Here is an 8,596-nt window from a genome sequence, read left to right on the forward strand (position 1 = left end):
ACTAGAAATAGATGAAATTAGCTATTGGTGAAAACACGGGGTTGATTCATAACTGCATAATTCACCAGCTCACACACGTATGTTATATAAGCAAAGCTAGCTTTATAGAAAGGCCTTCAGAGAGCCCTGGAAGGCGGGGCAAATCTGGTTTCAGAAAGGAACACAGGACGTGAGACAAAAAGTCTCATGAGGGGAATTGGGAAGATGGAAAGTTAACAATAAAGGTAAGAATATACAAACTTTGATTTCTAGACCTAATGAGCCAAGAGAAAGAAAACTCCACAAGACATTTCTGAGTGGTATACATAATTGGTACTGTAAAATGAGGAAGTAAAATAAGTTTTTAAAAAGCAGGCTTTTTGTCATGGAGGGTGGCTTTTAGGCATGGTTTTGGAGCAGATCGTTGCTAGGAAATAAGACAGAATGAGGAAACAGAATGTAAGTGACATCTGGGATGTGTGCACGATAGGGTGGGGTGGGCAAGGTGATCTAATGTAACTAAATACGGTCTTGTCTGTGGTTGATTTGGCATCAGTTTTAAGTCTTTATTTTGAAATTTCCAAAGCACACCTCTCTAACTTGGTTTTAGAATGTGAAACCTGATAGGTATTCTTTTAAAACACAGCGTCCACACGGTGGTTGACGGTGGCAAGAGAGAACAAGTCAGCAAGAAAATAACGAAAAATTCCGTTAGGTGGTTTAGCAGGTCAAGATTTTGTTCATTAAGTCTCAGTTTCCTTCTTAATAGAAACAGGTGTGGTTTTATTCTGAAGTAAAAATTTCAAATCATCTTCTAAGAGTGACAAAGCTATGTACCGTTGCTTGTTGATTCCCACTGCCCTCTTTTCCCAAACCTCTCCCCTGTCCCACCCCTGAACATTTCAGCATAGCATGAAGCCAGTAGCCGGGGGAATCAGAGCAAAGCAGCTGGCTCCTCTGGGTGAAGCAAAATAACAACCACACCACTACCATTGCCTCAGTGATGGAAATGAAATGCTGGTTTTTGAGGCATCCTCTGTGTGAAATGTACCAGAGACATGGACCTACATGAAATTCTCCTGTGTGACTTCATTGAGTCTCAGTAGGGTCCTTGCTAAAGAGAAAAAATGTTATTATTACTTTTGAATTGATTAAGTTACTCTTTTAGAAGAGTGAGAGTACATATTGGATAAAGGTTTGTATTGATTTGGGTATTTGTTTGGGAAATGTTACTAATTGTAAAAAGCAGAGCCTAAAGAAGTATGTATAGGATGACCCTGTTTTGTTAAAACAAATATTCTTTTTTTCATGAGAAACATATTGTAGGTAACAGGCTGCTAAAATGATGGTCTCAGTGTATTAGTTTGAGTCAGGCATCAATAGGATAGATTCAGAATGAGTATGAGACAGGCCTCCATAATTTCTGATTTTAGAAGTGAAATAGTCAAGTACCAGGTTTACAATTCTAGGTCATTTGCCAAAGGACCCTTCATTCACGTTGAGAACATGAAGGGGTCAGGATAGTGAAGGGGGTTTTCAGGAAGATGCCACTGTAAAGAGCTGCTGCTGTGGTCCCCTCCTCCAAAGCAGGAGAGTTAGGAAGTGCCACTCCGTCACCTCCAGTCTTGTGAGGATGGGCTTCCATGGGCTCGCTCAGAGACCTCTGAATATATTCTTTATCTTTGGGGAACACAGAGGACTGGTCACTAGCACACACTAAGAGTGTTAAAACACCCTGTAGCAATGGGATGGAGATAGCTGCGTTGGAATTAGTCTGTAGTCCTAGAGTTTGTTAGGGAAAAAGATGCATGAGTATTTCTTAGGGACTAGAGGTGAATCACATGTGAGAGCAGGCTAACAAAAGGTTGCCTTGGGTCCCTTAAAATAAAAGTATCTAGAGGGACAGAGGGACTGAGCACCAAAAAACTGAAGACAGACAATTGGATTCCTAGAAGCTGTGGAAGTAGTTGTGAATAACCATCCCAAATAGAATTACATGTGGTCCTCAGTGGTGGGAATCTCCAAAGAACTAGCAAAAGGGTCAAAAAAATGAGTCAGATATACTTAGGGTGACCAAACTAGAACATTTTTGAGAGTGAAAATGGAAGCTATTAATATTTATTCTGGGACAATAAATATAAGCCAACATTGACCCAAGCAAACTGTAGAGGTTTGTTATCCTAATTTTTATTATCTGTCACTCAGACAGTTTCATGCCAATGATAACAGCACTTGCTATTTAAGACTGTGCTCTTTCCCCCTTGGCTAGACCATGTAGGGATGAGAAATCTTGTAAGGAAAGGATAAACTACAAGCAGGAAGAGAGAAAAGGACTACATTCCCCTTTCCCAAAAGTTAGTTTTCTGTTATTTACTTTTGAAACTTAAGGGGGTTTTAAGCTAGTCTATTGTTGGTAATTTTTCATTGTACTGCCCACAAGTTAGTTTTCTGTTATTTACTTTTGAAACTTAAGGGGGTTTTAAGCTAGTCTATTGTTGGTAATTTTTCATTGTACTGCAGTGTATTTTGAGGATATAGTCTGTATGATATTGATTTATTGAGGCTTTTCAATGGTTTAATACAAAGTTTACTTCTGTAAGTGCTACATGTATGCTTGAAAACAAGTAGTATTCTCCATTTGCTAGGATAGAATTCCACATATATATAATATATAATATAATACAATATAATATAATATATATAGTAGCTCACACTTACTAATTGTATTTTTTTTTTTTTTTGGCCTTCAAAAAGCTGTGCTTACATTTTATCTGCCTTGATCTATCATTTCCTGAAAAGTATATATTAAAACTTCCAGCTAAAAATGCTCATTGGCTTCTCTCTGGAGTTCTGTCATTTGTTGCTTGGTATACTTTGAGACTATATTGTTAGGCACATAGATATTAATGATAGCTCTATCATACAAGAAGTCTTAAAAGTAGCCAGGGAAAAGCACCAAGTTCTTTCAAAGAAATAATTAACAGACTGACAAATAACTTCTCAACAGGAATGGAAGTCATAAATTGAATATATTCAAAATACTGAAAAAATAAATTTCAACTAAACATTTTATTTCCAGTGAAATTATCTTTCAAGATGAGGATAAAATAAATGAATAGTCAAAGATTAAAACTGAGAGAGTTTGATACCAACATTCCCTAATTAGAGGAATTTCTAAAGATGTATCCCAAACAGAATGACAATACTCCTAGACAGAAGGCTTTAGGTGCAAGAAAAAATAAATAGCAAAGAAAGTCTTAAATATATGTGTAAACTGAAACAAACATTGGGAATATAAAAAAATAGAAATAGTATCATGCAGGTTATAAAAAAGATGGCACTAAAGTATATTATTACAATAGTATTTATAGTTGGAAGATAAAATATCACCAGAGATAAAGTATTACAAGATTCTTGTATTATTCAGAAGGATAATAAAGGCATTGACTAAATTAAGTCTTTCATAAGTTAAAAGTAAAGGTTAAAAATTTCTGGGGTAGTTGATTAAAGGATAGAAATACAAAATATCTTCTCCAAATTAGTAAAGAGAAAGGGATTGAGAAAAAATATTCAGTCATCTAAAAGAAAGCAAAGCAAAAGAGGTGAAAAAAATTAAAAGGGAAAAGGACAGTAGAGAGCAAAAAATATGACAACAGAAATTTGAGAGGCATTGAAGTTTAAGAAGGAGGAAATTAGAAGGATAACAAAAGAAATCAATGAAATTGAAAGAAGAAAAACAATGGTGAAAAATCAGTAAATCAAAGAGCTGTTTCTTTGAAAAGATAATAAAATAGATAAACCACTAGTAAGATTGACAAAGAAAAAACGAAACAGGGAGAGAGAAGACATATTTACAAAGCTCAGAAATGAAATAGAAGTCATCACTATAGACGCTGATAAGGGAATACTATTAACAACTCTATACAAAAAAATTTAGATAAAATGTGCCAATTGCTAGAAAAGTACAAAGTATCATAACTTGCCAACAGGAAATAGATAATTTGAATAAACCTACAACTTTTAAAGAAATTGAGTTCATAATTTTAAAACTCCCAAAAAGGAAATCTCCAGGTCCAGAGGGTTTCACAGAATTCTACTCAATGTGTAAATAATAGTTAATATCAATTCTACACAATTTCTTCCAGAAAATAAAAGAAGAGGAGCTCTTCTGAATTCATTCAATGAATTCTGTATTAGCTTGGTTCCAAAACTAGACAAAGATGGTCCAGAAACAAAAACAAAACTACAAACCAATATCCCTCCTGAGTATAGATGCCAAAGTTCTTAAAATATTAGCAAAGAGAATTGAACAACATATGAAAAGAATTATACACCAACACCAAATGGGATTTATCCAGGAATGCAAGGCTGGTTCAATGTTTGAAAAATCAATCAGTATAATCCATCATATTAACAGGCTAAAGAAGGAAACTCCCATGATAATATCAGTCAATGCAGAAAAAGCATTTGACACATTTAAGTTCACCTATTCATGATAAAATCTTTCAGAAAAATAAGAATAGAGGGAACATCCCAATTTGAGAAAGAGCATCTACCAAAAACCTACAGCTATTAATACATTATACTTAATGGTGCAAGACTGAATGCTTTCCTTCTAAGACTGGGAATGACGGAAGGATGTCTGTTCTAATGACTCTTATTCAACATAGTGCTAGAAGTTCTTTCCCGTGCAATAGGCAATAAAAAGAAATAAAAGGCACACCGATCTAAAAGGGAAAAATAATACTGCTCTTATTTCCAGAAGACAAGATTGTCTACATAGAAAATTCAAAAGAAGATTTTTAAAAATATACTCCTATGACTAATGAGTAAGTTCAAAAAGGAGGCAAGATACAAGATAAACAAATATTAATTCTATATATCAGCAATGGACACCAAAATTAAAAATATAACACCATTTGTAAACACTCAAAATAAAGAAATCTCTAGGTTTCTAAATCTAACAGAGTAGGTATAAGACTTTTACACTGAAAACTATAAAATGGTGATGAGAGAAATCGAAGAAGATTTAAATAATTGGAGAAACATTCCTTGTTTGTGGATTGGAAAAATCAATATAGTAAAGATGTCAATTCTCCCCAAGTTAATATAGAGGTTTAATGCAATTACTATGCAAATCCCAGCCAAAAAAATTATTGATATAGACAATATTATTCTGAAATTTATATAGAAAGGCAAAGGAACTTAATAGCTAAAACGATTTTGCAAAAGAAGAATAAAGAGAAAAGAATAATTTTACCCGATTTCAAGACTTATTATGTAACTATAATAATCAACACTATGTGGTATTGAAAGAAGGACAGACACATAGGTCAATGGAACAGAACAGAGAACCCAGAAATAGACTTCTATAATACCCAACTGATTTTTGACAACGGTGTAAAAGCAATTCAATGAAGGAATGACCATCATTTCAAAAAATGGTGCTAGAGCAATTGAATATCTCTAGGCAAAGAAATGATTATTGACCTAAACCTCAAACATTACATGAAAATTAACTCAAAATCGATCACAGATTTAAACATAAAACTAAAACATTTTTCGAAGATAACAGGAAAAAAATCTTCTTGACCAAGGATTTGATGAAGATTTCTTAGACATAATACCAACAGCATGATCATTTAAAGAAAAAAAATCAGTAAATTTGACTTCATCAAAACTGAAATATTTGTTCTCCAAAAGACCCTGTTAAGAAGATAAAAAGACAAGCTACAGACTAGGGGAAAATATGCAAATAATATATCTGACAGAGGATTAGAATATAAGAAGAATTCCCAAACTCAATAATATAAAAACAATCCAATTAGATAACGTACAAAAGTCATAAAGAGACATTTAACCAAATAGGATACAGGAATGGTGAGTACATACATGAAAAATGTTCATTACTGGCCACTAGGGAAATAAAAATTAAGCTCATGATGAGCTATCATTACACATCTATTAGAACAGCTAAAATTAAAAATAATGACAATGCCAAATGTTGGCAAGGATGTAGAGAAAGTAGATCTCCCATACATTTCTGGTGGGAAATAGTTTGGAAATTTCTTTAAAAATTAAACATATACTTCCCATATAAGTCAGAAATTTCACTCCTGAGCATTTATTCCAGAGAAATAAAAACTTAACGTCTGTACCAAAATCTATATATGATTGTTCACAGCATATTTACTTGTAATAGTCAAAATATCCTCCAATAGATGGAGGGTTAAACAAACTGTAATACATCTCCACCATGGAGAATGGAATACTATTCAGTAATAAAAAGAAACAAACTACTGATACATGCAACAACATGGATGGATCTCAAGGTCATCATGCTGAGTGAAAAAAGACAATCTCAAAAGATTACATATTATATGATTCTATGTATATAACATTCTCAAAATGACAAAATTATAGAGATGGAAAAACAATTAGTGGTGGTCTGGGTTAGGGATGGTAGAGGGAAAGGAGGAAAGTGGATGTGATGAGATCTCTATTATGGTGTAATAGCTGATTGTGGTGGTAGTTATACAAATCTACGCATGGGATAAAATGCCCAGAACCAAACTTACATGTATCAGTGCCAAATTCCTGTTTCTGATATTGTGCTATACAATACAGGGGTACAGGGGAACTCTCTGTACTATCTTTGCAATTTCTTGTGACCCTATAATTATTCCATGATAAAAAGTTTTTTAAAAGTCATGAGGAAGACAAACTCTAAAATAACAACCTTATAAACTGTAAATCGACTTTGATACCAGATCTAAGAAGAGTATGGAAAATACGAAGTAAAGAAGAAAACATCAGTGAAAAATGAGTTATTCCAATCATATATTTTTCCCCACTGGTAAAATTTTTTAAAAGAATGCTTTAAGAAGATAATTCCTTGGGGCTTCCCTGATGGCACAGTGGTTAAGAATCCGCCTGCCAATGCAGGGGACACTGGTTCAAGCCCTGGTCCAGGAAGATCCCACATGCCACGGAGCAAGTAAGCCCATGCGCCACAACTATTGAGCCCATGCTCTAGAGCCCACGAGCCACAACTACTGAAGCCCACGCGCCCAGAGCCTGTGCTCCGCGCAACAAGAGAAGCCACCGCAATGAGAAGCCCACGCATCGCAACGAAGAGTAGCCCCCGCTTGCCGCAACTAGAGAAAGCTCGTGCGTGGCAACGAAGACCTAATGCAGCCAAAAATAAATAAATAAATAAATTTATTAACAAATAATAATAATTCTTTATTTTTTGACTCTCTGGATGTTATCTTTATTAGTAAAACTATTTTTGAAATAATTTACTAATCATTTTTCAAGATGTTTTTCAAGTCATAATCAGTTTTACTGTCAAAGGACCCTGTACACATTTATCAATTCTAGTACCTTAACAGCTACCCAACAAGTCACCAACAGACAGAGGAACATGCATCATGAGAAGCAAGAAATATCACCATCCCTTCTGGTGTTAGCAACTTGTCACTCCTAAGTAGCGCTCACATCACTGAGGTCTGTGAACACTTTTCGCATTCATCCTGTGTGAAAGATGGAATAACTTCAGTACAAATGCAACATATTATAAGCAATTTCTTACAAAAAAGTCACAAATTAAACCAAAGTATTTTACAGAATGCCAACACCATGAAAAAAAAAATGCCTTCACTTAAGCTCTCTCTCCCCACATCCAGCGAGCCAGCTGGATGTCTTTGGGCCTGATGGTGACTCTCTTAGCATGGATGGCACACAGATTAGGACCTTCAAGTAAGCCCACCAGGTATGCTTCACTAGCTTCCTGAAGCACGCCAGTGGCAGCACTCTGAAACCTCCAGTCAGTTTTGAAATCCTGGGCAATCTCCCTTATCCACCTCTGGAAAATCAGCTTCCAGATCAGAAGCTCAGTTGATTTCTGGTAACTGATCTGGGCCTGTCGCGGTGAGGTTTTCTCACCCCGCGGATAGAGGGGGCTCTTTTCCAGCAGTCTTGGTGGCCAGCTCCTTGCAGGCGCTTTCCTGCCCGAGGATCTGCAAGCAGTCCTCTTGGTTAGCATCCAACGCCGAAGTCTTAGGCCACTTTGACCACCGCACGGCTTCTGCTGCCCAACGAAGAGCTGCAGTTGTGAGCCAAGGAAAGAAGCTCCTTCAAAGAACAACCAAACCGCTCTGTGCTCTACTAACCATTTTTAATAGCTGAAGGTAACAGAATATTGAGATTTACCCAAATTATGCATTCTAGGAAATAGTTATTTATAGAAAACAAGTTATTGGGGAAGAAGTTTGTATAGCATGCTTCTGTGCACAAAAAAGTTAGTAATATTAATAAATGTGACACTTCTGTATAATTTTGTTTATCAGTTTTAGGACATGCAGACAGTACCACAAGTCTTTTTTTAAGTGTGACAGACCCAGAGATTAATGATGAATTCAACTCCGCATCTGCTTTACTTGGCTGCCAAGAGATTGCTGGGTGTCACACAGCAAACTTAGTGAATCTGATTGAAGAAATATTTATAGAGTGAAACAATCAGTTGAGAAAAAGATCATGTAATTATCTCTGACACTGAAACAAACATGGTGAAAGCTATGAGTGATTTAGGAAGGAATCCCAAGCATATGATGTT

At 35.5% G+C, this 8,596-nt stretch overlaps 1 pseudogene; it reads right to left on the bottom strand.

Annotated features, from left to right (window-relative positions):
• Positions 1 to 7,642: 7,642 nt before the first annotated feature.
• On the bottom strand, positions 7,643 to 8,026 carry LOC102997478 (uncharacterized; annotated as a pseudogene).
• Between the last annotated feature and the right edge of the window lie 570 nt (positions 8,027 to 8,596).

This window comes from Balaenoptera acutorostrata, chromosome 3 (assembly GCF_949987535.1).
Source record: "Balaenoptera acutorostrata chromosome 3, mBalAcu1.1, whole genome shotgun sequence".
In the NCBI taxonomy this organism is placed as follows: Eukaryota; Metazoa; Chordata; class Mammalia; order Artiodactyla; family Balaenopteridae; genus Balaenoptera; species Balaenoptera acutorostrata.